The following is a 24748-nucleotide window of genomic DNA, read 5'->3' as shown; positions in this document are numbered from 1 at the left end:
CTCTGGCCCATGCTTTTGAACTTCTGCCAAAATTCCAGAATGAGCAAACAGAAGTGAGGAAGTAGCACACATCTAAGTCCCATTTAATTTGGATATCAGGCCTCTGGAACTGGCAGCTTTTTGGGGTTCCACAGTTTAAACTCGGCCAGAGACCAAAGATCTAATAATTGCCTCACATATTTTTTTGCACACATGTAGGAACAGGCTTCTGTATCTTTTCTTGATTTCTTAGCAATTCACCAAAGAAGCTCAGCTGGACAACTGCTCATATTAAAAGGGAAAGACAAAGCTTATGAAGGGACTCACTGGAGCCTGCCTAGATCTTCCTCTTGTAGACAATAGCTCCAGGCCCTAGATTTTCACACAAAAGAAATATGACACAACAATCATCAGTGTTTGAAGCAAGAAAGATCTGTCCTCTGAGACCAAAGGCAATTTAAGGCAGTCATAGTAAAATAAATAGTAGATAAGAGCATGCCAAACTGAGCTCTGGAATATCAAAAGTAGAAGCTATGAGAAAAACTGTGATGCTGTAAAACTTTAAACTGTTATGGTTTAAAATGTTCAATTGTTTATGAAATTTTAAGAGAGAAAGTAATAAAAGGATTTTAAAAATACATGTTAAGTATTTTTCCACTTACTGTGAAACAGATGAGGCACAAATAAGTACGTATGTCCTTCTTCATACTTTTGACATGAAGAACAGAATGCCCTGATAAAACAATATGTAGTGGGAATATACACGTTAGGAATACAAATTTCTTGGGGTAATGTCCCAAATACTAGACATTTCTTCATTACCCAGAGCAACCAGGAAAACAATAGGTATTAATTAGATCTTCACAGACAATTTCAATACCTTCTTGGCAATGAGTCTGAGAACTTGAAATGGACATTGAAAGAAGTTTGGAAACTTTTTTAAAATTTGTAGTCTCCTATTACCCATGTTTCAGGTTGCTTTTTTAACTTGGAAGTTGAAGCACAGAAATTTCAGAAGGTAAGTTTTTCATGTGTCCCATTTACTTTTTAGTGCTAGTTCTAAATGGTCAGCAAAAATTTTTATCCGGTTATCATCAATTTAAAACCTGGGGGAAGTAAAATACTCACTAAAGAGGAATTTAGATCTTATTTTAGCAGCTCCAGCCACTGTGACATTCTCCTAGTATGAAAAAATTAGTTTCCCACTTAAACACCAAGAAGTACATCTTATTGATTTTCCACAGCAGAAGTAGGAGGAAATGAAGGTCTAGAAGGAAAATAAATGTTTCTATGACCATGTACCCTGCACACGCTACTTCCAGATTTTCAGACAATTGGCTTATACAGATCAGCATCTCCACAGCATGTTAAACATGCAGCTTTCAGCTACAGGGATAAATAGAGGGGGTAGATGCAAAGAAGCTACAGTTTATGCACAGGTTATCTTTAGTTTAGAGAGAAATCAACAAACTGCATATTTTTCTTATGCCCTCAATCTAGTTTGGTGTGAAAACAAACCATTAGAAGTCAGTTTTCTTTCAATTCTCACAACCTGACAGACTGAAGAAAATGAAAGACAGAAAATGTCAGTCTTTTTCCCCTTCCTTTTTCTTTTTCAATTTCTCTGTAAAGGGGAAAATGAAAGCCCAATAAATATAGCTGGGGGAATGATGCCTGAGTTGTTGCTACACTGCACATATTCTTATAGCCTTCTAAATCGTAAAATGTTAACAGCAAAACTAAATCTTGACATGTTGATAGCTAAAACCATACTGCAATATGGCACATCAATTGCCAGTTATGTTTTGAGGACCAAAAAATATTCTCTTCTGTACCATTAACATAAATCAAACTGGTTAAATCACTTGAATACTCCAGGTACCTTTTTTTTTCCCCTCATATGGCACAATGGTTGATGTCAGTGCTAGTGGCAGAGCGGGGAGCGAGGAAGAGGGGGAAGGGAAATCAGATAGACTGTGGATTTGCAGAAGGCTTTGGTACACAAATCAAGCTCAATAAGCTTGTCAGATGAACATTTCACATTAAACAAAATAATAACCTGTCATATGATTTTAAACAGCTTCTTTTCTCTTTTTTTTTTCCTCCTTTTTATTTCCTGCCAGGTTTCAGAAGAGCAATGCAGGGCTGTAGGTATGGTATCACAGCTGCATTTCTCAGAGCAAATATTTGAAAGGCTTCATACCCTTGGTTCTTACCAGATGTTGATTCTGACAGGAGATAAAATACCAGGTTTTCAAAAATGTCAGCATGGGTGAATTATGGCTAATAGAAAACAACAACAACAACAAAAGTAAAATCTCTGGTTCTGAAGATCTGCAAAATTACTGTGCACAAGCAACATTTGACTCAGGAGACTGGTATCAATCAAAATAAAATAGAGAAAATACAGCCCAATTGGAATTTGACTATTTTAAATGTTTGGAGCGCTAACTCTCATTCCTTAACTAACCAAGTCAGGACCTCAGCATCCTCTCTGCTAACCACCAGTAACTGATTTCTCTAAAGCAGTTCCATACAACCTCTAATAAATATTTAATTCTCTAATGGTGGCAAAGGTCATCTTGGAATTCCTCTGCTTGGAGAAGGAATGGAGCTCATAAAATCTCAGTGTTCATTCAAGGTAATCTGTCCATGAACTAGTTTTTCATGGGAAGTTCTGTTTCATGAGCTGCTTCAATTTCAGATCACTAAAACTGTAATTAATGGTAATGGAGTGACTAGACTTCATTTGTCTGATGAGTGCACAGTCCACCTGATGCCTGTTCTTATATTGGGGCTTGCTGCTGTGTTCAAACATGATTATACGGGTTAACAGCTGAGAGATCTGAGTTCATTTCTAATGAAGTTTATGTAATCTTGGCTTTTGTTTTAGAATCTGTGCCTCAGCCTTCCTGGCTTTAAAGGTGAAAAAAAACCCCAAAATATGCAAATAATTTCAAGTTTTGTGCATAGGGAAGTCCTAGCTGTATGTACAGAGCATTAGCCAATTCATCCTCCAGTGTAATTAGGTTGCTTGTAACTAATTCTCTTTGTATCATGATGTATTACAAAATTGTTATTAAGGACCATATTTCTGAATGCCTTTAAGAAATTAGGTTCTGGTTCTGTTCATACTGAATTTGACAGCAAATTTTCCATTAAATTCATTGGTTCAGGATCACAGCTTAATGACCATAATTCTTTGAGTCTGCTCATGGTATAACAAAGAGTTTTCATTATACTGTATTCTTTGTTCATTGCAACATTCAGGATATAGTCAATATATCATTAGAGGAAACTCATTAAATGTGCGACTACATTCAGTACATTCAGTAACTCAGATTAAGACTTTTAGTATAAAAGATACTGTAACAGAAAGAGTTTATATTTGTAAATGAAGGAGAACTCAGATACAGAATTATTTGTTTTGAAAGAGCACCTTAAGTCCTCAATCTCTCTTGTCTTTAAATTGCATTCATAATCGACAGCTCATTAACAACTCATTATGGATACTGAATATTGCACAAACAGAGACAGTGCAGCAAAGGAGACAAAAAATGAATTCATGAAAGGGAAAACAGAGAGATATATTTCAATTGAAGAGCATGGCTTCATTAATGGCATTTTGGGTTCTTTTTTTCCTCCATTTCAATCGCTGCAAACAGATCTCTTGATAACTACCACTTCTCAGTACCTGAGGAAAAATGTGCATGCTGTATGTAGATAATGGACCAGCTGTATAATCATGCAGCACCTGTTTTTCACAGACTACAAGATTTAGGAACTACAAATTAGCAAAACTCTACTGAATTAGATATAAAGTAATTAGAAATTCAGTAACTGTCTGTATCATAAGTGAAATGAGCCCAGTAGCCTTCATAGTGCAGCCTAGGAAATATTACTTCTTCCTTACACTGTCAGTCCTCAGAAAGTCACAGTGACACTCAACACATTTACATCTGACCTGAATCTTTATGCAGCCACCTATCATATGTATTTTAATTATTCTATTTCACAGGAAAAGTAGTAGCAAAGGAAAAATATTATTTTTCAAGTCCATGAGATCACACATAGACAGATAGCTTAAGGGAAGAAGGGTAATACACCTTCCCTAAGTTTAATTTTAGAAGTACTGCACGTACATTGGCAGCTTCAGTTTACGCAATTTCCACAATCATTTATCAGTACAATGGGATCAATGACTCCTGTAAGCCCACAACAGCAATACTTCAGATTATGTAAATACTGTCTAAGAGGAATATGTGAAGAAGTCAAAGTGAACACCTTTAAAAAAATTAAGGAATTAGTACAGAAAATGTGCTGACACAAGGTTATATTCCTATCTACAGGCAAAGAAATGGGAAATTTAGAAGAATTATGCATTTTCAGTGTCATAGAGATTACTTTTTATTATACTACAATTTATTATCATAGATTTATTAAGAAAAAAAAAGAGCTGATAAATTTCATTTTTTCATCCTCTCAAGGGAAAGTCCAAAGTCTGATGTGCTTATGCTCCACAGGTAGAGCTTCTGTCTTTACAGAGCTCTGCAGGAAGTACTTAGGGAACATATTTTGGGAGCATTCATAAATGGCAAACTTCACTGTGTTTCAGTTTTCCTACGTGAATTTCTGAATGGATTTATCTTAGTTGAAAGAAGATTCTCCCAGGTTTGAAGAACTTGCTTGATTTTCTCTGTGTCAGGTCTAACTCTATGCTGACTGCAGAAAAGAGAAAAAAAGTCATAATTGACCACTGTAATGACAAAACTGGAAAGATAAATAACTGTTCACAGGCTTTTAAAAGGCTCTTTTCCTTCCAGAGTAAAAGATGCAATGTCCCTTGCCTAAAGCATGGGCCAAGACTGGTCAAAAAGGGTCTTAAGATCATTGTTTTCAACATTATTCAGAAAAAGGTGAGTGAAGCTGAAGATCCTTCTGCATGGTTATCTGTTGAAATGCATTTAATTTCAAGAGTGAAATGTTTGTGGAAATGTGTGAATAGTGTTTCACGCAGGCTTTAATATCTTCTAGACAAGAAAGAAGATTTTGCTTTGTATTTTAGCAATCTTATATTAATAGATGGTGCACATAGTGACAAAATTGACACAGATTAAGGTAATTGAAGACAGAAAACCACAGAACTACAGGGCTGGAAGATGAGCTATAGGTGATGGCATCTTTATTTCATTTATTTAAGATTGTGTAATAACGTTACTTATCAATTTTTCTGAAGTGTGACTGGCACTCAGACAATGGGAATTAGACAACCAGCACTACTGAAAATGTCCTCTGGTGATGACTCAAGCACCTTTATGAGGGCTCCAAAGCAATTAATGGATGTACTTATATATGTACTACTACAACAGAACTTCCATTATTTTGCAGTCCCATGTCATAGCATTAATATGTAGGCAAGCACAGGTGGAAAACTGTTGAACACCATACACATTACAACTTTGCTGATGGTAGGATGAGCATGAACAAACATGTTTTTAAAAATCCAGGAAAGAAAGAAAAAAGGGCAACTGTATGTACAATGCTTTAACTTCATTTACTTTAATTAACCCTGTGTATCACATTCTAATAAATGTGAAAATGCAGAACATCAGAGGGAAATAAATCTTCGAGGACTATCCCAGTCTAGCCATATAATGAACTGGAAAACTTCTGATTTTTACCTGATAAGTTTCCCAATAGTAGATATTTATGAAAATATGAACAAGGATTTGTAAATTCAGTTGAGTGTTATAAAACATTGGGTCATGTCAAAGGCCATGATAACATGTGCACTTGTTGCTGAAAGGTTTTTTGGTGAAATTCTCTGAGAAGTGCAACAGCAAAAAGAGGTTTTGATGATTCTTAATAAACGAGAGCATTCATTTCCTTTATTTAAACACCCTGAAATTCCCCTGCTCATTCTGAAAATACTTTGCAAGCAGATTGCTGTGCAGACATTCATATTTTTTTTGTAGCAAAAATTAGGTTAGTACCTCTGTCCTAAATTGATAACTTCAGTGATAACAACAGCTAATAACTCATTCTTACATATGTATTCCAGGCTGAAGCTCAGAAAAACAATTTCAGTCTAAAATTAACATTGGTCTTTTATCAAGGTTTTTTAAAGATTTTTTTGGGGGAAAGGGCAATTTTTTTGCTGATACCATCTGAAATGTACATGAAATCAAGAGGGGAAGAAAAGGAAACTAGGTACTTTGTATTCTGAATGGAAATTACCCATTTTTTCTCCACATTTCCAAAGACTTTTCAGTGGGGAATACCCAAGAACAATCCTTTTTGATCTATGGTAAAGTAGGTATCTCTTCAAAGTCTTTATATTTAGTGCAGTAGGTTTTTTCTGAAAGACAGGTTATTGAGAATTATGTAGACATTAAATGGCCTTGTTACACTGGGTCAGATTAATTATTCTTTCTGGCTTTAGAGATCTAATCAACCCAGGAATGAGAGGTAATAATAATAATAATAATAATAATAATAAATTATCCAGACATTTCTCCTAGGCTCTCTTTTAAATACCTAGCAACTTCTGATTTCACAGAAAAGCCAACTTCTGATTCAGTTGCATTCAGTTCAATAATAAGTCTTTAGGTTTAACACTCTATACTGAACTCTTAAATCAGTTTATGACTGAACCCTTTTATGTCAGAAGTTTAAGAAAAGTTTAGATTTCACATGGTGTACCAAAAAGTAAATTGTGACATATTATTTCATGGGGAACTTTTTGTGACAGTGGAAGAATGTCCAAGCAGAGAGAGCATCTCCAAAGCACACTGTTTCCAACCAGAAATTTTGCGAATTAGCAGACTGTAGCTCTGTCATCATAACTGCATCAAGACACAGAGAAAGCATCACACTAGAGCATATAATATGTCAGAAGATGATTTTTAAAATATGACCTGCTTCATCCCAAGAAATAGACAATTAGCTCATAAACCACAGAAACGAGATATGAAACTAAGTCAATGGTGTATCAAAACCCATAAGGAAATACGACACTGTGCACCAAAATGTGAAGCTGCGATTACTTTCTGCAGCTTTGCTGTTAGATCAAACTGGAAATAAATAATTCACTGATGACTGCTAAAATACCTTATCATATTTACTAGCACAGCTGGGCAGATAGATGAAGCAGGCAAGTGAGAATGAAAAAGAAGGAAAAAAAGAATAGTGCACAGAATATTTTAAATGTTCAAATCATTTAATAAAAAGAAAAAATACTTCCAAAATTCAGAAAAAAAGCCAAACACCTTCACTCACCCCAACCTTGAGGGAGGAAGAGGCCTTGCCCCCTCACATTTGTGTCCCACAAAAATCAAATGTCTGTTCAACTGACTTTAAGCCATCAGCCCTACATTCTCACAGTATCTGCCCAATGAATCCTGCAGATTTTCCTTCTCTGGACAGTGATAATATGAAGCCCACCTCTCCAACAAATCCCTGGAAACAATCATGCACTTTAGCACCCCACAGAAACATGAATTTTTTTAATTAACCCTACTTCAATGACCAGAAAACTACATTTTTTCAAGGGCTGAAATGATCTAATGGATCATCCTTTCTCTATCTTGAAGTATCACAAATAAAACAGTGAAATTGTCAAAGGCATCCAATTAAAAATACAACTGAAAGAGATGGGAAAGAAAGCAGAAAAATCAAAATGCACCATTTTAACCATATCAGTGGAAGTAAAACTGCACAGAAAACTATTCATATTTAATTTAACTCATATGTTTCTTCATTCCCACCAAGTCACCACAAAAAGATGCAATAACTGAAAAATATCTTTCTTTTTAATTTTTTGTGTGCTTTAATGAAACATTTACTTGGTAAGAAGGAATCAGAATTTTTGTTGCCATCATACTGGCAAATAAAAATGGATAATTATTTCCAATAATTATCCATTATAATATATATATATATCCATTATAATATAATATATATAGTATACTATACTGTGATAATATACTATACTATGTTATAATATACTATGATATAATATACTATGATATTATATACTTTAATATACTATAATATAATAAATTAATATAATATAATGTAATGTAATATAATATAATATAATATAATATAATATAATATAATATAATATAATATAATGGAAATATATAATTATTTCCATCTCCAAGATGGAGAATCTCTATTAACATTTTTAAGGAAATTAGCACACTGTGGCTGTCCAGCTGGTGTCTGCCCAGGGCAGATACAGGTGAAGTTCTCACCCCCTGAAAGAATGTTAAGACTGGCCTGATATCTGTATTTCTCTTCCTACTTTCTACCTTATTCTACTTGCTGTTCTGTCTTACTGGGACTCAGAAAGAACCTTGCTCCTCCTAGGGCAGAACAATACCTACAGAGTTCCAGAGTAAGGTCACAAAACCCAAACCCAGCCAGCTCTCAAACATTTGTGATCAGCCTCCCCATCTGGAAAAAGAAATTCAGGAAAAATTTTGTGACATTTCAGGGCAGCCAAGAAAGCACAAGAGTTGACTACAGGATGGTCTTTTGGGAAAGACTATGACTAAGTGTTGAGTTAGAAAGGGAGGGAAATAGAGTTGTCTAGGGTTCATTATTTAAACTCATAAGCAAAATGAGGGAGAATAGGCAGGTGGTTTCCCAAATGATACCTTCTAGCACTGCAGCTAAGGCACCAAAATAAAAAAACACTACAAAAAAAAACAATAAAAAACCAAACAAAAAAACCCAAACAAACAAAACAAACAAACAAAAAAACCACAAAAAACAAAACAAACTTATCTCAGATTTATCTCGGGTATCTGCGCAGTCTAAACACTGCACAGAAAATATCCTCTTTCACTGTTTGATATCATCACAGTGTCATGCCGTGACTGAGATATACCCCAAGGAGGAATTAAGAGTGAGGTGTGTAAACAAAATGGCTTTTTTGCTATTCTAAACTATTTCTAGAATGGAAAAAGACAAGGACAGCATAATCTATCATTAGTAGAGCCTGAAGTTATTAAAAAAAACAGGTGAAGGGGAAGAGAAACTGCAATTTTTCAACTAGTTATTTGACTTTGGATTTTTTTAATAGCACAAAATTAGATAACTGAAATAAAAATAAATAAATAAACTAACAGAAAACAAAAGAGAAAAAAGCTTCTGTATTGTTTTTGTCTTCTCCAGCAAGAGAAAGATGGGTTTAGCCAAAACCCTGGACTGACCATGGTGTTCCCCTGTATCAGGAAAAATGAAATGTGCAATTGTATAGATTAGTAATACAGAAAGAGAGAGGAAATACATTGTGACCCAGGACTTCAAAGCTTGAAGTTCAAAGGTATTAGGTGCCTCACTCCTATTTAAAGCAAGGTCAAGTGATTAAACACTTCAAGGATTTTATCTTGAGAGTCCAAAAGGAAGCCTACATGTACTTGAGGTGATAACAGATACATTTATTCTGAATGGAGTCCTAGTTATTTTGGTTTGATCAAGTCCCAGACAGATGGATTGAAATAATGATTCAGCTTCTCAAATCAGGACTAAACCAGCAATTTTCATGCTTCAGGGGTGTTAGTTGCTTGATTGCTACAGACAGATACAATAGATGTCCTTCAGTTCCTACACTGTCCTTTGAGATGAAGATGGGACAAAGATTTTGCAGTAAGCTGGGGCCTAACTTTCCTAATGTTCTTTTCTTACATATCTTATTATATGCTTTTAAAAATTCCAGTGGTAGATTTTGCATTTAGTTGCAAATTTTCAGAGTACGAAGTTTCAAGACCTTTATTTTAAAATCACATTTATATATTGGAAAATATCTCTCTCCCTGACACACAGTTTCAGGAAGTCAGACGGATGATGGGCGTCACATCTCCACAGCCTTCCAGAAAGGATCTTCAAACAGCTGGCTTTGTCTGGGAGCTGACATCAGGCCACAACTTGGACCTATCCCAGGTGCCACTGATGGTTCCCAAGCAATCTCCACATATTTTTTTGTCAGAGAAAGTACTCAACAACAGTGAAATGTCTGGAAGAAGGTGCTGAAGTCCTATGCCCATACTAATAACAAAAGACATCTTTACAGCTCTTTTAATTCAGTAAAGGATTAGCCTAGAAATACCTGCATGTACATCCATGTGAGTTTGTCCTGAACAATCTCCACAACCAGTGGCTCCTGGATTTAGTAGCTGCTGATTCAGCCAAACCTGACTGAGGAATGGAGAAAGAAAATATTTCAATAAATTAAGTGGACATGAAGGACATAATCCATTGTAAAGTCATGTCATAGTGGAGATTCTGACAACATATATTTGCACACATAGCCCTTAAAAAAGCTTCAGCAGCAAGAACCTCTGTTAGAGCTCCCACCATATGGTTCTTGAAACCAAAAGAAAGAACACAAAACATATCTGTAGAATAAATTTTACAGATTTGTTACTCCCAGGATTACTTACTTCTTTTGCTATTCCATGGCATCATTTATACTTCAAGGTCTGTGGGCCTTCCTCTCCATAAAGGTGGTAGGACATTAATTCTAGGCAGACCACAGAACATTTCCTTTGCAAGGCAGTTAAATATTTTTTTCAGATTAAACATTAATCATGAACTCTGACACTTACTTCAATGGAAAAATATTTTTCCTGTTTCTTACATCCCACTTCCTCCCTTCAAAGGAAAAACAAATCTGCTCTCTGGTATATCCTGAAGTAAGACATACTCTGATGAATCTGCAATAACATTAAATATGAATTTCTATCCCTGTATATTCCAGTTTAAACATTTACTTACAGGTCGTTTATCAAGAAAAGCATCCATTTCCAGATTCAATGAAACAGACTGTATAACCCAAAGTTATGAAAATAAGATCAAATCTTCATTCTTTAATAGTCAAAAAAGAAAGTCCCTTTGAACTACAAATATGAAAGTAACACTGGGGTGAACAGCTTGCCTTTTCCTTCACATAATGTCCTGTCTGTGGCCTTCTAGCAGTCAACTAATAACAACACAAATTTTAAACCAAACTGAAACTAATTTTGCAGTTAGGGTTTGTAATGTCTCATACATGTTAATGAGGACTCAATATTCTTCCTCTTTATTCACACACACACAAAAAAATAAGACTCACATACTTGTCATTTTGAACCTCTACCTTGAGTCATTAAAAAAAGTGATTTGAAACTTTCCTGGGCAGTACAGCCACCCCTGCCTGCAGGGCAGGTCTCTGATTTCAGGAGCATTCCATTAACTGGGAACATGTAATCGGTACTGGCTATTCTATTAGGTGTTTACAGGTCATGCTTAAAAAAAAAAATGCAAGGAAGACAATATCCTTAAATAAATATTTAATATTTAATCTTTTAAGGCCACTGGAAATTGCAGTTCTTCAAACATTTTTAAGCCATGTGAGCAGAAGTCCAGCTATTCAGAACAAAACCACATACACTAACATATCTCCCAAATATTTCTTTTTAAGCACTGAACTGGGATGTGCTAGTTCTGGATCATTTGCTGAGCACATCAACTGTTGGCAGGAAACCAAAGATGATAGCATTTTACACATTTTTAAATAAATGTTTGTTCTTTTTTAGTTTGCTTAAATTAGAGGGAAGGATTTCCAGTAGAGAATATTCTGCCTTATTAAACTGAAAGAATTGTAGGATCAGTTGCAACTACAGATAAATTGCACTGAAGTGCCTTTTCATACCTCTCAAGCACACTTTCCTGAGAAGAGGTTTGTTACCTTCAACTTTTTGTGGATAGAGCCATATGGTCCTACCACTTTCAGACTGGAAATCCTGGCGGCAATCTCTCATTTACTACTCATGTTCAACTGACAGACCCAACTGTGTTTGTCATCAATATGCCTTTTCTTCCAAGAGCCTACAACAGCAGATGAATTGAAGTGACCCCAAGCCAGCTTCTCCAAAACAAAGCATTATTCACTCAAACACAGAGAAAAGGGCTTAGGTTTTAGCAAACAAAAGACCTTTACCTCAGCTTTCATCTTTCAGTCCCAGGCTCAGTAAATTCAGGTTTATCCTGCAGCTTCCACCTTTAGGTTAGGTGGGAGTAGGTGAGATTATGTTTTGTCTTGCTTATGTGTGCCTCGGAGTCAGTCACCATCTCCCCACTGTGCAGCAGCTGACAGCCCACTTCATCTCCCTTCTTTCCTTGAATCAGCATCTCAAAAGTTTTAATGTCCTGCTTGGACCTAAAAAGGGCAAACTTGCTCACCAATTTTTTTCTGTTAGTTTCCAGGAGAACTTCAGACATTTTCCTCAGACTCTATCATTATTTTCTTTCATGTGGTTTTTCTTTTGCAGTCAGAAAAGACAGGAACAATCAGGAAAACTGAGTTTTATTTTAGTTTATTTGCTAAAAATATGCTTAAACTCCCAAAACTTCCAAATCAGTAGAAAGAGACTTTACTGGAGGTGACAGCCTCATACCCTGTGACAGTTTCAGGGTTTAATTGGTCACAAGAAAATAGTATTTCTTTTTCTTCACTATCTTAAAATGTATTTTTTTATTAGGTTGTTTGACATACTGCCATTTTTGATACACCCTGAAAAATGTGTTCTGTAAATTCAGTAGTAATAGCTGTAACTAATATATTTTAAGTGAGTTTTCTATAAAGTACAGAGCAAAATTTTCTAAAACTAAGTGGAAATTAACTACTTTTGAGATCCATAGCACCTTGATACTCTCTGGGACAACAAGAGGTGGAATTCCTCCCTGCTTACCAACATCTCTGAGCTTCAGCTGCTCAGAGAACCTCTTCACTCTCCTCCACACTGTGTTGCATGTAATAGGCTTCCCCTGCTGAATCTGCAGGAGAATCCAAACAGAAGTACCAAGATTCTCTTGTGAGCACTGTTTCACAATATGCTGGAGAAGCTACTTGGAAATAGAATATGAAGAATGAAGTCTCTAAAGTGGATAATGAGTAAGTCTACTGACTGTTGTATGAACCACTTTACACCCAGCATTTCTAACTCTGTTCAGTGACATAAGGGCAGGTGGCTTGGCATAGCAAGTTTTGAATTACCTGCATTACTGGTTTTTGCTGTTCAGAGAAGTCAGGACATAGTTATCTTCAAAAATCTAAAATACTGTCCCTTTCTGTATATTTCCTGGCCTGTTAGAGCTAAATTGAAGTATCTCACAGACAGCAGAGGACTAGAACTGCCCAGTTATGTAATCTTTCCATTTCCTTGCTTTTGTGAAGTTGTACCAGATATGCAATGAGCTTGGCTGCTATAAAGCCAGCTGAGCAGGCAGTAAACTGTTTAGAAAATATACATAGTTTGAAGAGTTTAAAAAGCAGATAATGCACAGCAAGCTGCAGTTACTTTCATCATAGATATGTATTTACTAAATTCTATTGCAGAATGTGTTCAAAGCAGAATTTTAAACAAATCTTTCTCTACTGGGCTTCCTGAGAGGAGCCCTAGTGATTAAGATCCCTTCCACACATGCATTGAGAGAAGAGGGCAGAGCAGCAGAAACCAGCCCTACAAGTGTCAGATCAAACTGAGAAGGAATCTTGTTTGCAGGTATCCACTTAGGAATGTGGCTGGCTTAAAGAGAGATATTCCTTCCAAAACTTCCACCAGAGTCTGATGCATTGAAAGCTGCTCAGGAATTCAATAATGAGCACATTATATCTGTCCTCCTTTGTAGTACTTTGGTGCAACCTGCAGATGTGACTGGTGTCAACATGCAGAGCACTGTCCTTATGAAGTGCTGCATGGTAACATCAGACTCCCCAGTAACAATTCTGAATGAAAGTGACCACAGGACTGCTGCTTTGGTGTTGTACTTGGGTTATTTTGTTCTATCTTCTTTTATTAAACAGAATGGCCCCTGATGTTTGGTGTTCAGTGAGAGGAAGAAAAAACATTCTACTGGTTTACATTTGTTAATTGGACCTCATAACAGATAAAGATTAGCTGTAAAATGGTAAAATTATCTGAATTATGGATATTTCACAAAAAAAATTATTCTTAGCTATACAGTTTAATGTCCAGACACTTGCACTGTGACAGTAGGCTGAACTAATTTGTGTATTTGATGTAAAGTTTTTCAAAACCCATATGTATTTTGTTTTCCTAAGTAAAAAGTATTTCCCAGGAAAAACAGCCAGCTTAAAGTATGAAGGCAAAAATTATTCCTATGGTTGAATAAAATATTATTGGTCTTATCATACAATGCACATCAATTGTTAGTATGCACCATCCCAATGCAGTAAGAACTGTGAGGGCCATTGCACCCATGCTAAAACCTGGTTGACAGTTTGGATAAAACAAACAAGAAAAAAACCCACAACAACAAATTAAAACCCCACTATTTGAGTTTGGATGTCTGCTTTCAAAGGGCTTTAAAATAGCATGATGTCATAAATATTATAAGTATGAAGAAAGTGGATTAGAGCTGTTTGGAACTGAGGAGTGACTGAGTCCATTCAACAGAGAATCAGAGATGTTACTACAGTTTGCAAGAAGTTGCTAGCCCTTCCATTTAAGGCCTGACATTCAGATACACTTTTCTGCATAAATTCTGAGACAAAACAACAAAATTGTACTTTGTACAGGATGTACTTTTGCAGGATGAAAGTACTTGTACTTTTATCCTGCAAAACCTGAGACTGAGAAAGTTCACAACGGTCTGTTCAAACCTTCTCATGAGATGCTTACTTTCTATACATGCAGTTTCCTTTAGCACTTTGAGTTATAGATTCTTATCCTGAGCTTACCATTAAACTTAAGAGTGTCAGGGCCCATTCCCTGGCCTGAGCACAACGGTATATTCTGGCTCCTTTCATTCTATAGTTTACTACCAAGAATGGTCATTGTCCTCTACTAATTCCCAGCGCTGTCCCTAGAAGCTACTGAAGAGAGTACAGGTTGGCTGTCATCAGAAAGCCAAGGCTTTTATTCTAACAGTATCTCTGTGCAGAATATTTCCTGCTTGTGCCTGGACCCAAATCTTAATACCTTTCAGTGTAAAGCAATAAGCACAGTCTGAAAGTTTGGGATTTGTTTTGCCGGTGGTTGCAAATTTAACCCAATCTCCTGTTCTTAAATAAGGGACGAATGTCATTAACTTGGTTAGATGTTTTCCTTTATGAAGGCTATGAGTTAGGTGTAACAGCTGATCTGCAAGAAGACATTTTGGTACATTGTGAGCTTTAAAATCCTCAGCTATCTACATTGATTAGCTTGAGGGCACACTGATGCCTTCCTTATACAGTGAGTGGAAACATTTAAAATACAATCCCTCTCCTGGGGAATTTGCCAGTGTTTTAGCCGCGCATAAAGTATATACCACTCCAACATCATCTCAACTATGCAACAGCTCATCAGCAGCAGCTTTCTAAGCTGATGTTCAGAAATCCTCAGCCACAGGTTACCACACTTTCTAGGCTGTCCTGATGGTGTGGTAATTCCCACACACATCACAAAAGAAGTGCTGATCACAGCAAACAGCAACCTCTCACTAATAAAGTGCCCCCATGAGCTCATAGTCTTATGTAGAGATCAGCCCAGAGAGGTCAGTGTAGCTAAATTTTAATCACTACCACTTTTAGGGATGGGGTGTTGGGTGCCAGCTCTGGCATTTCCAGGTGAACACCAAGGGGCACAATCAAAGTCTGCTTCAGCCTGAGATGAGAGTAAACAATGACTCCTCACTCTTCACAAATATGAAATTGATGAGCTTCCAGCTTAGGTTCAGCAGTTAACATTTCTACTCTTCCAGTTTGCAAAAGTACCTGACCGACAGTGTTAGTGAGGACACAAAAACAGCCTCAGTGCAGCATGAAAAAGATTGTTCTCATATTTCTCTTTCTTCCCGCTTCCTCTACAGCTCAGACATTTTCCTCTTAAAAATCCCAGGCCGGCTTATACCAATCCACCTCTCTCTACCATAAGCTTTCCTAAGCACCTTCATTAGATTCATTAGATTCAGCCCAGTATTTAAGATCCGCTTTCCAGAAAGGACCAGCAGCAAAACTCTGGTACCAGTCTCTTAGATATCTTACAGAGTTGTGTTGGAGGCAGAAAAAAAAAATCTGCCATAGGAGACCGGATGAGAATTTTTTATATTCTATGTATAGATAATCACCTTTGCGTGGTGAGATACAGTGAAACCATTACTTTCAGCTTTCTGAAAAAGCCCATTAATCATCACAGCCCTTCAATCATCACAGCCCTTCAAGAGTGCTTATTGCTTTCTGGTCTGCTATATCAAAGAGCTCGTGAAGTGGTCTGAGTCGCCCAGCATTTACACTTCATCATGTCATGTCCAGCTTCATCAGAGATGAACTTGCCTGAGGACAACATCTTCTAAAGAAATGTGGCATCTTTGCATTGCCAGTTCAGAGGATTAATCAGTTGCAGAGGATTAGCATGTCAAGACCAGAGTGGTGAATAGGTACAGGTAAAAACCAGAGGAAATGCAAACACAAATGTCTTTGCATTTAAAGATTTTCTGCCCCCAACCTTACCAATATAGCTAAAGGCAAATGAAGGGGACTGTACCGATTTAATCAGATTCAGAAATGCTTCAGTCTTAGATATCAGTCAGAAGAGAGGAACACAGGCACTCAATTTTAGCAGTGCTACTGGGAACCCAAATAGATAACAGAACAGTCTATTCTGAATTTAAAATTATGACTATTAATGAAATAAGCATATCTGTTGTTTTATCATCTATCTTCCAAACTATATAAACAGCATGTTAGGAAGTAATAGCCAAGTACCTTCTGGAAACAGTTTATACAGTTCACATGAAAACAGAGTGAAGGACATTCATTCAAATGTAGAACTTGCAATTGCTCATAAATATTAAAAATGCATTTTTAAAACACTAAGGTTTTATATGTGATTTTTAATGTGTAATAGTCATGTACTTGTTTTTGAAAAAAGAGACATTAAGTAAGCTTAAAAGGCAATCATGATTATTTGGCAAATGAAATGTGAACTTCAGTGGTTTTAAAGGTGCACAAATATCTGAACAATAATAATAACAATAGCAATAATAATAATAATACAAAAAGATTATGTATGGGGAATAAGAGGGAGAGGTCATATTTATTGCTGAGCTGAACTGTCACCAGATAACAGTAAACTTTCATCAGAACTGTTCTAAATATGGTACCTCTTTGAAACATATCACAAGCCTGGTTCCAGATATTTCTAGTCTATTTCTAGTTTATTTCCCTTTTAACTGTCAGTCTGTTGCAAAAGCTGAAAGAACCATCCCCTAAAGTCTTTTTCTTTTACTATCAGATACATAAAGGACAAGTAGCCTGAGGCTCAATATTTTTAAGGCTTTTAAATATTTTTTTTTTCACTGTAGAATGAGCATGTGTCATTTCTGCAGCAATTCAGAAGCAAATGGTCCCAAGTTCAAACTGTGACTTTTTAGATTAGATCTGTCGGATAGAAATTTGTTGAGATGAAATGGAATTCATTTGCCATAGATGTCAACCCAAACTGACAGAAATGAGGATTCATTTACAAAGGAAAAACAAATTCTGGGGAACGAAAAATCCCAAACATGGCAATGTGTGAAGTGAAAGGTCTTTATTTACAGCCCATACACCTGACTATTTTGTTCAGGGACAAAGTATCACAGGGATAATCCAAAAAGCAATAAGACAGGTGGACTGTTCCTAAATGCTGGTTTCTCTTTTTACAGTACACCATCAGTCAGCAGAGAGAGATCAGAAACACAGAGCCAAGAACAAAACAACCATTAAGGACCAGCTATAATACATGAGCAGCTCCTTCTCAAATTCATGGCTTTAGTTCTGTGGTCAGTGTTTTGAGCACCAGTCATGAATTAATAAACAGCGATGGCTCCAGCTGCCTCACAACACAGATCTTTCTGCGGTATTTAACTGAGTGAGGAGACGTGGTAGAGAACATATAATAGTTTCCAATAGCTGGACACGAGCAAGGACAACTGCATTCTTCTGTTAATTAAATGTTAGAGAACAGTGAATAATTTAACATGAAGTATTTGTTTGACAGATCTGTTCTTTTACCGATCGCCTTCTTGAGAACAGTTATGTCCTCCTAAAATTCATTTTGTTTCAAAGGATGGAAGGACCATGAATAATTCAGCCCATTCATTCATTATGTTACTACTGAAATATGAATTATCTTTTCTCAAGCTTATTTGTTGGGTTAAGGCAAATGGAATAATCATGCAACCTCTTCCCATATAAAAGTTTTAATGCTTTAAAATTTTAGGCACAAATAACTTGAAACATATCAAGCACAGGATTTTAAGTATACATCACTCCGGAACTGAAAATTTTGAAAGCAGGAGAGCTACCAAAAATTTACAATCAGCTTAGAAAAATCAGCCATCTATAACAAAAATTATATATTAGAGTGTATAAAATTTTGAAAATTGCCAAGATTATTAAGTATTTTCTCATTTTTAATAGCTTGTGTACCTGCTTATTTTACATTTCCTGCTGGATTTCCAGTTTTCCCTTGCTGTTTTGATGTACTTGGCACCACACAGAAGCTGTGGGAGGAAAATAAATAGCAGGTTTTAAAAATGGGCTTTTGTGACTGTAGTACTGAAAAAAAATCATTAGGGCAGGTCAAGTACTTCTTAATTTGCTCAGTTAACCATATAACTGTGAGAATAGCTATTCTAATAATATCATAGATACTGTTGTAACCCAGGCCACTGCAAGCTAAATTACATGGCTGAACCTCAGGAAAACATGCAGCTGAAAGGTGGCAGAGGTTCACTGTGCTTATCCCACCAGCTAGAAGTATACTGAGATATGTGCTTGTGAAATCTTAAGGCAGAGTGCTATTTATATTTCCATACTGACTAGGGTGATGCTTACTGATACAAGCTCATTGCACTACTAATGATTAAAAACTAAAATTAAAAAAAGGTACATATCAGTACCCAGTCAGCATTTATCTTCATCTGTAAGGTTCATAAAAGACTAAGATCATTAAATCCGTTGTAGGATAATGAAGTAGGGGACCATAGTCTATTCTGCAGTGACAAATCAAGAGAGAATACTTGAATGAGTGTGCATCCAATGGCTTCAAGGAAAGGTATAATTAGAAGTGGTAAGGTGAACATAAATATTGTATACAATCATCTGACTGATGACAACAGCACAAGCCAGCAGGAAGCATCTTGATCTAATTGACCCCTACCACTTCTGCCCAAAAAGCAGATTTGGTCCTAATACAAAAGATTTCTGGAAACTTTGACATGAACTGCTGTTACACATTGCAAGGTATTTATGCAGCAGCCTGCTTGTGCTACCAGAGTTAGAGGGAATGTCATATTTTCCCACCTTAGGTCCCCACTCACAGGGCTTTCATAGTGACCACAGAATCAGGTTAAAGGTTCAAATTGTACAAACAAGGATTTCTGAGAGAGATTTCCTAAAATACAGAGGGCATTCAGACACTGGTGGATTTTAGTTAGAGTTGTACAAATAACCACCCATTTTGCATATGCAAATCTCTATCTCAGCTCTTTTCTCATGCATTCCTTCTTTCATTCATTAAGAGCAGAATATTAATTTTAAAAACTCAACAGCAACAACAAAACAGGTAAGCAAACAAGAATAATTTTTTGTTTGTCTATTTCACTATAAATTTGCATTGTTTGTATTGTAGCAGTGTCAGTTTTCTCTTCACCCTCCTTTTTCTAGAATAAGGATTGAAGGATAATAGAAACAAAGGTCACTTTGAAAAATGAGAAAATTTGTTGGCTAAGTATTCTGCTGACTTAGAAGCATGTCAGTATATGGGTGAGAAAGTGGTACTTGCATTAGTGGTATGGATACACACAACACAGCAGTGAAAGTGCTGTAAAGGCCTTTAAACAGAACCACACCATTTGGTGTTTGAACAGAACCAAAAACCTGTAAGGAAAGAAGCATGTGATATGTGAAGGCAGAAGCTAGGAGCTAGAAAAAAGTGGAGTGGTCATGATTCTTTTTTCTCTTTCTTTCCTTTGCAAGGAAATGTGCAAACAAACCCAGACAACAAACAAACCCGGGAACCTGAAAATATTTTTCTCTCCTGCAATACAAACTTAACTTTCTATTGAGCTAGACAGACAGATAGACAGACACATAGATAGATTATATAGTTATATATAGTTATATAAGCAAGAACTGTTCTAATCTTTATAAATTCAATAGTTAAAGGATCTCACCTTCTTTGCTGACTCAGATTTACAGCTTCAAATGAATCAGAGCAAAGCTCCATACAAAGAATTTATTTCAGAGATGTTTTATATGTAAAGCTACTTCTTTCTGCATGTTCTTCATTTTAGCAAACTGTTTTAGTGTTCCTTTAGTATTTTTTTTTGTAAAATACTAATATTTACATATATTAATAATATTTTCCATGCAGGACCAGTGATCAGCTTCACCAGAGCCCAGATACAATTTGGAAGCTATAGGGACAGCTTGGTTGTGACCAACACCTCCTCTTGTCTTCCATTAAGTTATCTGGAGAAAAGAAAGGACATGATTACTGTTCTGTGCTTCAGAGCATTATGCTAGGTACTTGCATGCAATAAACATGGCATTAAATGTTGTTACTGTTAATGCAGTAACAACAAAGTGAGACTACTTGGATATTTCTTTCTTTATGCAAGAACCATATTCATATATTTACTATTGGCAAAATATGAATGCCTAAAAGGCCTCTGTGTGACTGGTTTACTGGTGGGATGACTAAAATACAGCAGTCTAAGGTTTTACTACCTAAATGAAGTAGACAGATAATGGACAAAAAAAAAAAAAAGCTAGAAGACAGAAAGGTGTCTCCCATCAGGGAGCTGGAATGTGCAGCTCGTGACAAGCAGGTCTGTAGCTTCCCTAGGTGCTCAGTTGCCTGTCAAAGGCTAGAGCAGCTGCTCAGCATATGGCCTGATGCTTCAAGAAGTGCCTAGGAATGAGTCTCCCTGCTTCTTCTTTGTGATCCAGAAAAGGGACACCTGGGAGAGAGCTCTGACAGGCAGTAGCCTTCCTGCAGGATTTCACAAGGGGATGACATAGGAAAGGTTCAATCAGCTGAACTGTCCCCTGTCTAAAAGTAAGGAGAAGAAAACAGCAGCTGAAAGAGATCTAAATATAGTAGGTATTTCTGAAGTAGAGATGTTCTGTCCCAAGTCAGAAGAAATAAAATAGCTTATTACTAAAACATGCAACAGAGAAATTATAGTTGAGTCAGGCTGAGAATGGGATTGAACATGGATACAAAAGTATCTTGGGAAGAGGAATGGGGAGCAGACAGTGCTCAAACAGAGAAGGATTGGAATGGTGGGACAGAATCATTCATATTTAGAAAGCACTGACAAGCTAATCCATTCTTCCTGCAGCTGTTCACATCTCTGTATGTGACAGAAGGTGTCTAAGTCTCCTCTTTCCTTTACTGTCAACAACATGATGGTAGAAACCCACTAGAAAAAGGAAAAACGAAAAACAAAAATAAAAAATAGCACGGCTTATCTTTTAGATTTGGGGATAAACTTGAGCTATATATTGGGCAGATCCTCTTCACGCCCATTTACAATGTCAAAGACAAAGATGTCAAATGCCAGTACAAAAGTTAATAGGATTATAAAACCTTTCTTCTGTATCAGGAGAAAAGAAACAGAAGTTGAGATAAGAGAAAATAAACCCTTTAAAACTGTAACAATGGGTGACCATAACTACTTTTATATAAACCATTCATACACCATGTCAAAAATGAGGTGTGGAAAAGCAATTTTTCGGTTTTATATGGGTTGAATAGTTCTGGCAGCTTTAGCAAATTCAAGAAGAAAACCTCATCCCAAGTAACACCTAAGGAATTTGATTAAAATTTGGATTGAACATTAAGCACAGTGACCAAGATGTAACTCTTACAATACTGTAGTACAGAGTGGGTGCTTTAAAATCAGGAAATGTGTACTTAGCTTTCCCTTTTTTCCATCTTCATTAGTTATGATAATTCATCACAGGGAGAGATTGAAGGAGATCCTTCCAGTTAAGGTTACCCAATGTTTTCCAAAAGATGACAGCCTGAAAGAGACTTGAAAAACAAACTACCAGATGACCTTTGCATGGCAGCAGGGGGAAACTTGAGGGCCATTTAAGAGACAAGAACAAGTAGGTAGAGGGAATTTGTGGGAATGGTGTAAGAGGTTCCACTATCATTTGGGTTTTTGAGAAAATGAAAATTCATAGCCAGGACCAGCACTGGACCTCTCTGGAGAGCTGAGAAGTAAAGTCTATGGATCTGAGAGACTGTTTCTTTTCTCTGCACTGGAAATTTGTATTCCTGCTACTGCGTGTCTTCGACCAAAGACAATTCCTGCTGGAGATGAAACCTTTGATAGTTTGTGTCAAACTTCTAATTCAGGAGGGACACCATAACTGTGCTGTGCAGGTAGCTCAGAGACCTAAAAAAACCCTTTGTTCTCCATGACTGCATCCTGCTTAAGTTCTTGAATGCTATTAAGAGTACTTGAAAACAATTATTTATGTGAGTCATACAGAAATGATGACCAAAGAGAGTAAAGTTCAAAAAGTTTCCTTCCAGTTCAGAAACTAAAATTGGCTCAGTCTATTTTGTCTTATTTTCTAGAGGTTGTTTTTTCCTTTTTGTTTGTAAACTTGCACAGGAACGTCATATCATGTCACAACTGCTAAGAGAAAAACTAAATCTTCGAAGTCAATGAGGCTAAAACTGATATTCAAATTATATTTACTATAGTGGGACTCAAAACTAATGAAGAATGCCTCCTGTCCTGAACAAAAGCCAGCAGAAAATTAAAATCACCAAATTAAAGAATAGAGTATTCCATTCTTAATGCAACAAAAGTTGGTGATTCAACTGCTGGAATAGCAGAGGGCAAAACAGAAAGCATTTGTAGATAAGAAAACAAAAGCTAATGGATATTTTCAGTAAGCCTAAAAGCTCTGTTACCACTATAGTGCAAAGATAATGGTTTCTACCTCTACAACTCCTTGCAATGATTGTTTTGCCAATATATAGTTTAAAAGAAACAAAGAGTAATAATTGCTTGTCAGCCCTGATGAAGCATGACAGGCATCAGCCACGGGAAGGGGGAATGCCACTTCACTGCTGCATCCGATGGTAACAGACTGCAGAGTTTATGCTGTTCACCCATGGAACTGGGTCAGGACTGCAAGGGAAAGGACATCTGGAGGTCATCCTGAGCAAGCTGTTTACGTCTATCTAGTTAAAATATATTCAGGCACTCTCAACCACTGAGACAATTTAAAATTGAACAGAATGGTGTTGCAAATCATATGATAGAGCTAGGGTCTGCTCACAGATCAGGTCCAAATGAAGTTCACAAAAGCTGCAAAAAAATATTTTTTCCAGGAAGAGGCATATGTCTCAGAACCTCACATCACAGAGGGGTGTCTAAATATAGTCTAATTACATAAAATGATATGCAGTTTACAGATTCAAATTGTGTAGTGAAGGCAAAGGAAGGAAGGAGTCACGAGATGAAGCCTCACTATAAAAAAGGATGCACAGTGTAAAATAAACCATAGTTTATGAACATACTTTGTTAACTAAGTGAAATCATAGCAAAGCAGAAAAATAAAAGCTGACAATACTGTTAATATTAATTTTCTAGCTATCATTTGAATCAAGCTTCTCAAGTATGGTTCCTTAAGGATTGATTTCTTTTAGACGTCACAAAGGCTTCTTTTTGGAGGGGTTTTTTTAGTATATTTGTATTTCCATAGTAAGGCTCTTAATCTTTTCAAAACTGTTTGAATAAAAATTTCAAAAGGCACTGTGGTCTTAAGAACTCAACCTGGAGTACCTTACAAAAGTCAGCCTGTTAAAAGCTGGAGTGCTTTAAGTTCTGAAATTCAGGAGTCAATTAGACCTCAAGATCCTCTCACTCTTTAAGTAATGGTCTACCCTAAGAAGAGGCAAAGCAACATCTCATACATTAAAACATATAGGAGAAAATCCAGGTTCTACCTGGATATTTGGGCCATAATTTTAATTGATAGGTTGATTCATTTAGCAAAAATAACAGAAACAAAACAGCAAAATAAAATAAAAACATCAAAACAACCTTTAGATGTTACATTTTAAGTATATGCAAATACACTATTAATTTTGAGAAGATTCCTTTTTCCTATCACAATTTTTTAAGGCTACCTTCTCAGTCATTTGAGTCTGCAGACTCATTTTACGGTACTAATTCTGGAGTTTTTTTCTGCAATATGAGCAAATATTTCCCTGAGGAAATATGCCAAAAGTTCAGTAAGTTTATCAGGGGCAGGACTCTCCCACTTTATTTCTAAGAAAAGTGTTTACCAATGCAAATAGTAAAATGTACTACTGAACAAAATTCATAATACAGTTACAGAAAACAAACAGTGGTTTTACATAGCAGGGTTTCTGTAAAGAAAGAAAAAAGCTACACAATTTCATATTTAAATTCCAGAGCAAGAGTATTTGCAGCTAATCAGCTTTATTCTCCTGATAAGTATTTTGCTACAGACCATGGAATTGCTCTAGAGAAGTTCACAGATGCAGAGACTGGGTTTCTCAAGGGAAAAATACTAGACTACCAAGCCTTGCACCTCTATCGACAGTGGAACACTACACAAGAAAGAAATAGATTATATTCTGAAAGCCGTGTAATGTTTTCTTTAATTCATCACTGGAGTCCATAAAAATATTTTTAAAGGAATCCTTTAATCTGATGTGTGTCCAGGGCT

The 24748-nt window shown here is 36.3% G+C and overlaps 1 long non-coding RNA gene across 1 annotated transcript; it reads right to left on the bottom strand.

The window, feature by feature from the left end:
• Nucleotides 1-426: 426 nt before the first annotated feature.
• LOC107202399 lies at nt 427-23371 on the bottom strand. Its single transcript, XR_004496392.1, has 4 exons — nt 20194-23371; nt 18446-18519; nt 10097-10185; nt 427-712 (listed from the first exon to the last, which is right to left on the bottom strand). It is a non-coding gene; the product is annotated as an uncharacterized LOC107202399 (long non-coding RNA).
• Nucleotides 23372-24748: the final 1377 nt, after the last annotated feature.

The sequence above is a fragment of the Parus major genome, chromosome 3 (genome assembly GCF_001522545.3).
Source record: "Parus major isolate Abel chromosome 3, Parus_major1.1, whole genome shotgun sequence".
Lineage (NCBI taxonomy): Eukaryota > Metazoa > Chordata > Aves > Passeriformes > Paridae > Parus > Parus major.
Note: the sequence above shows the minus strand (reverse complement) of the source record. Positions and strands in the feature narration are given on the sequence as shown.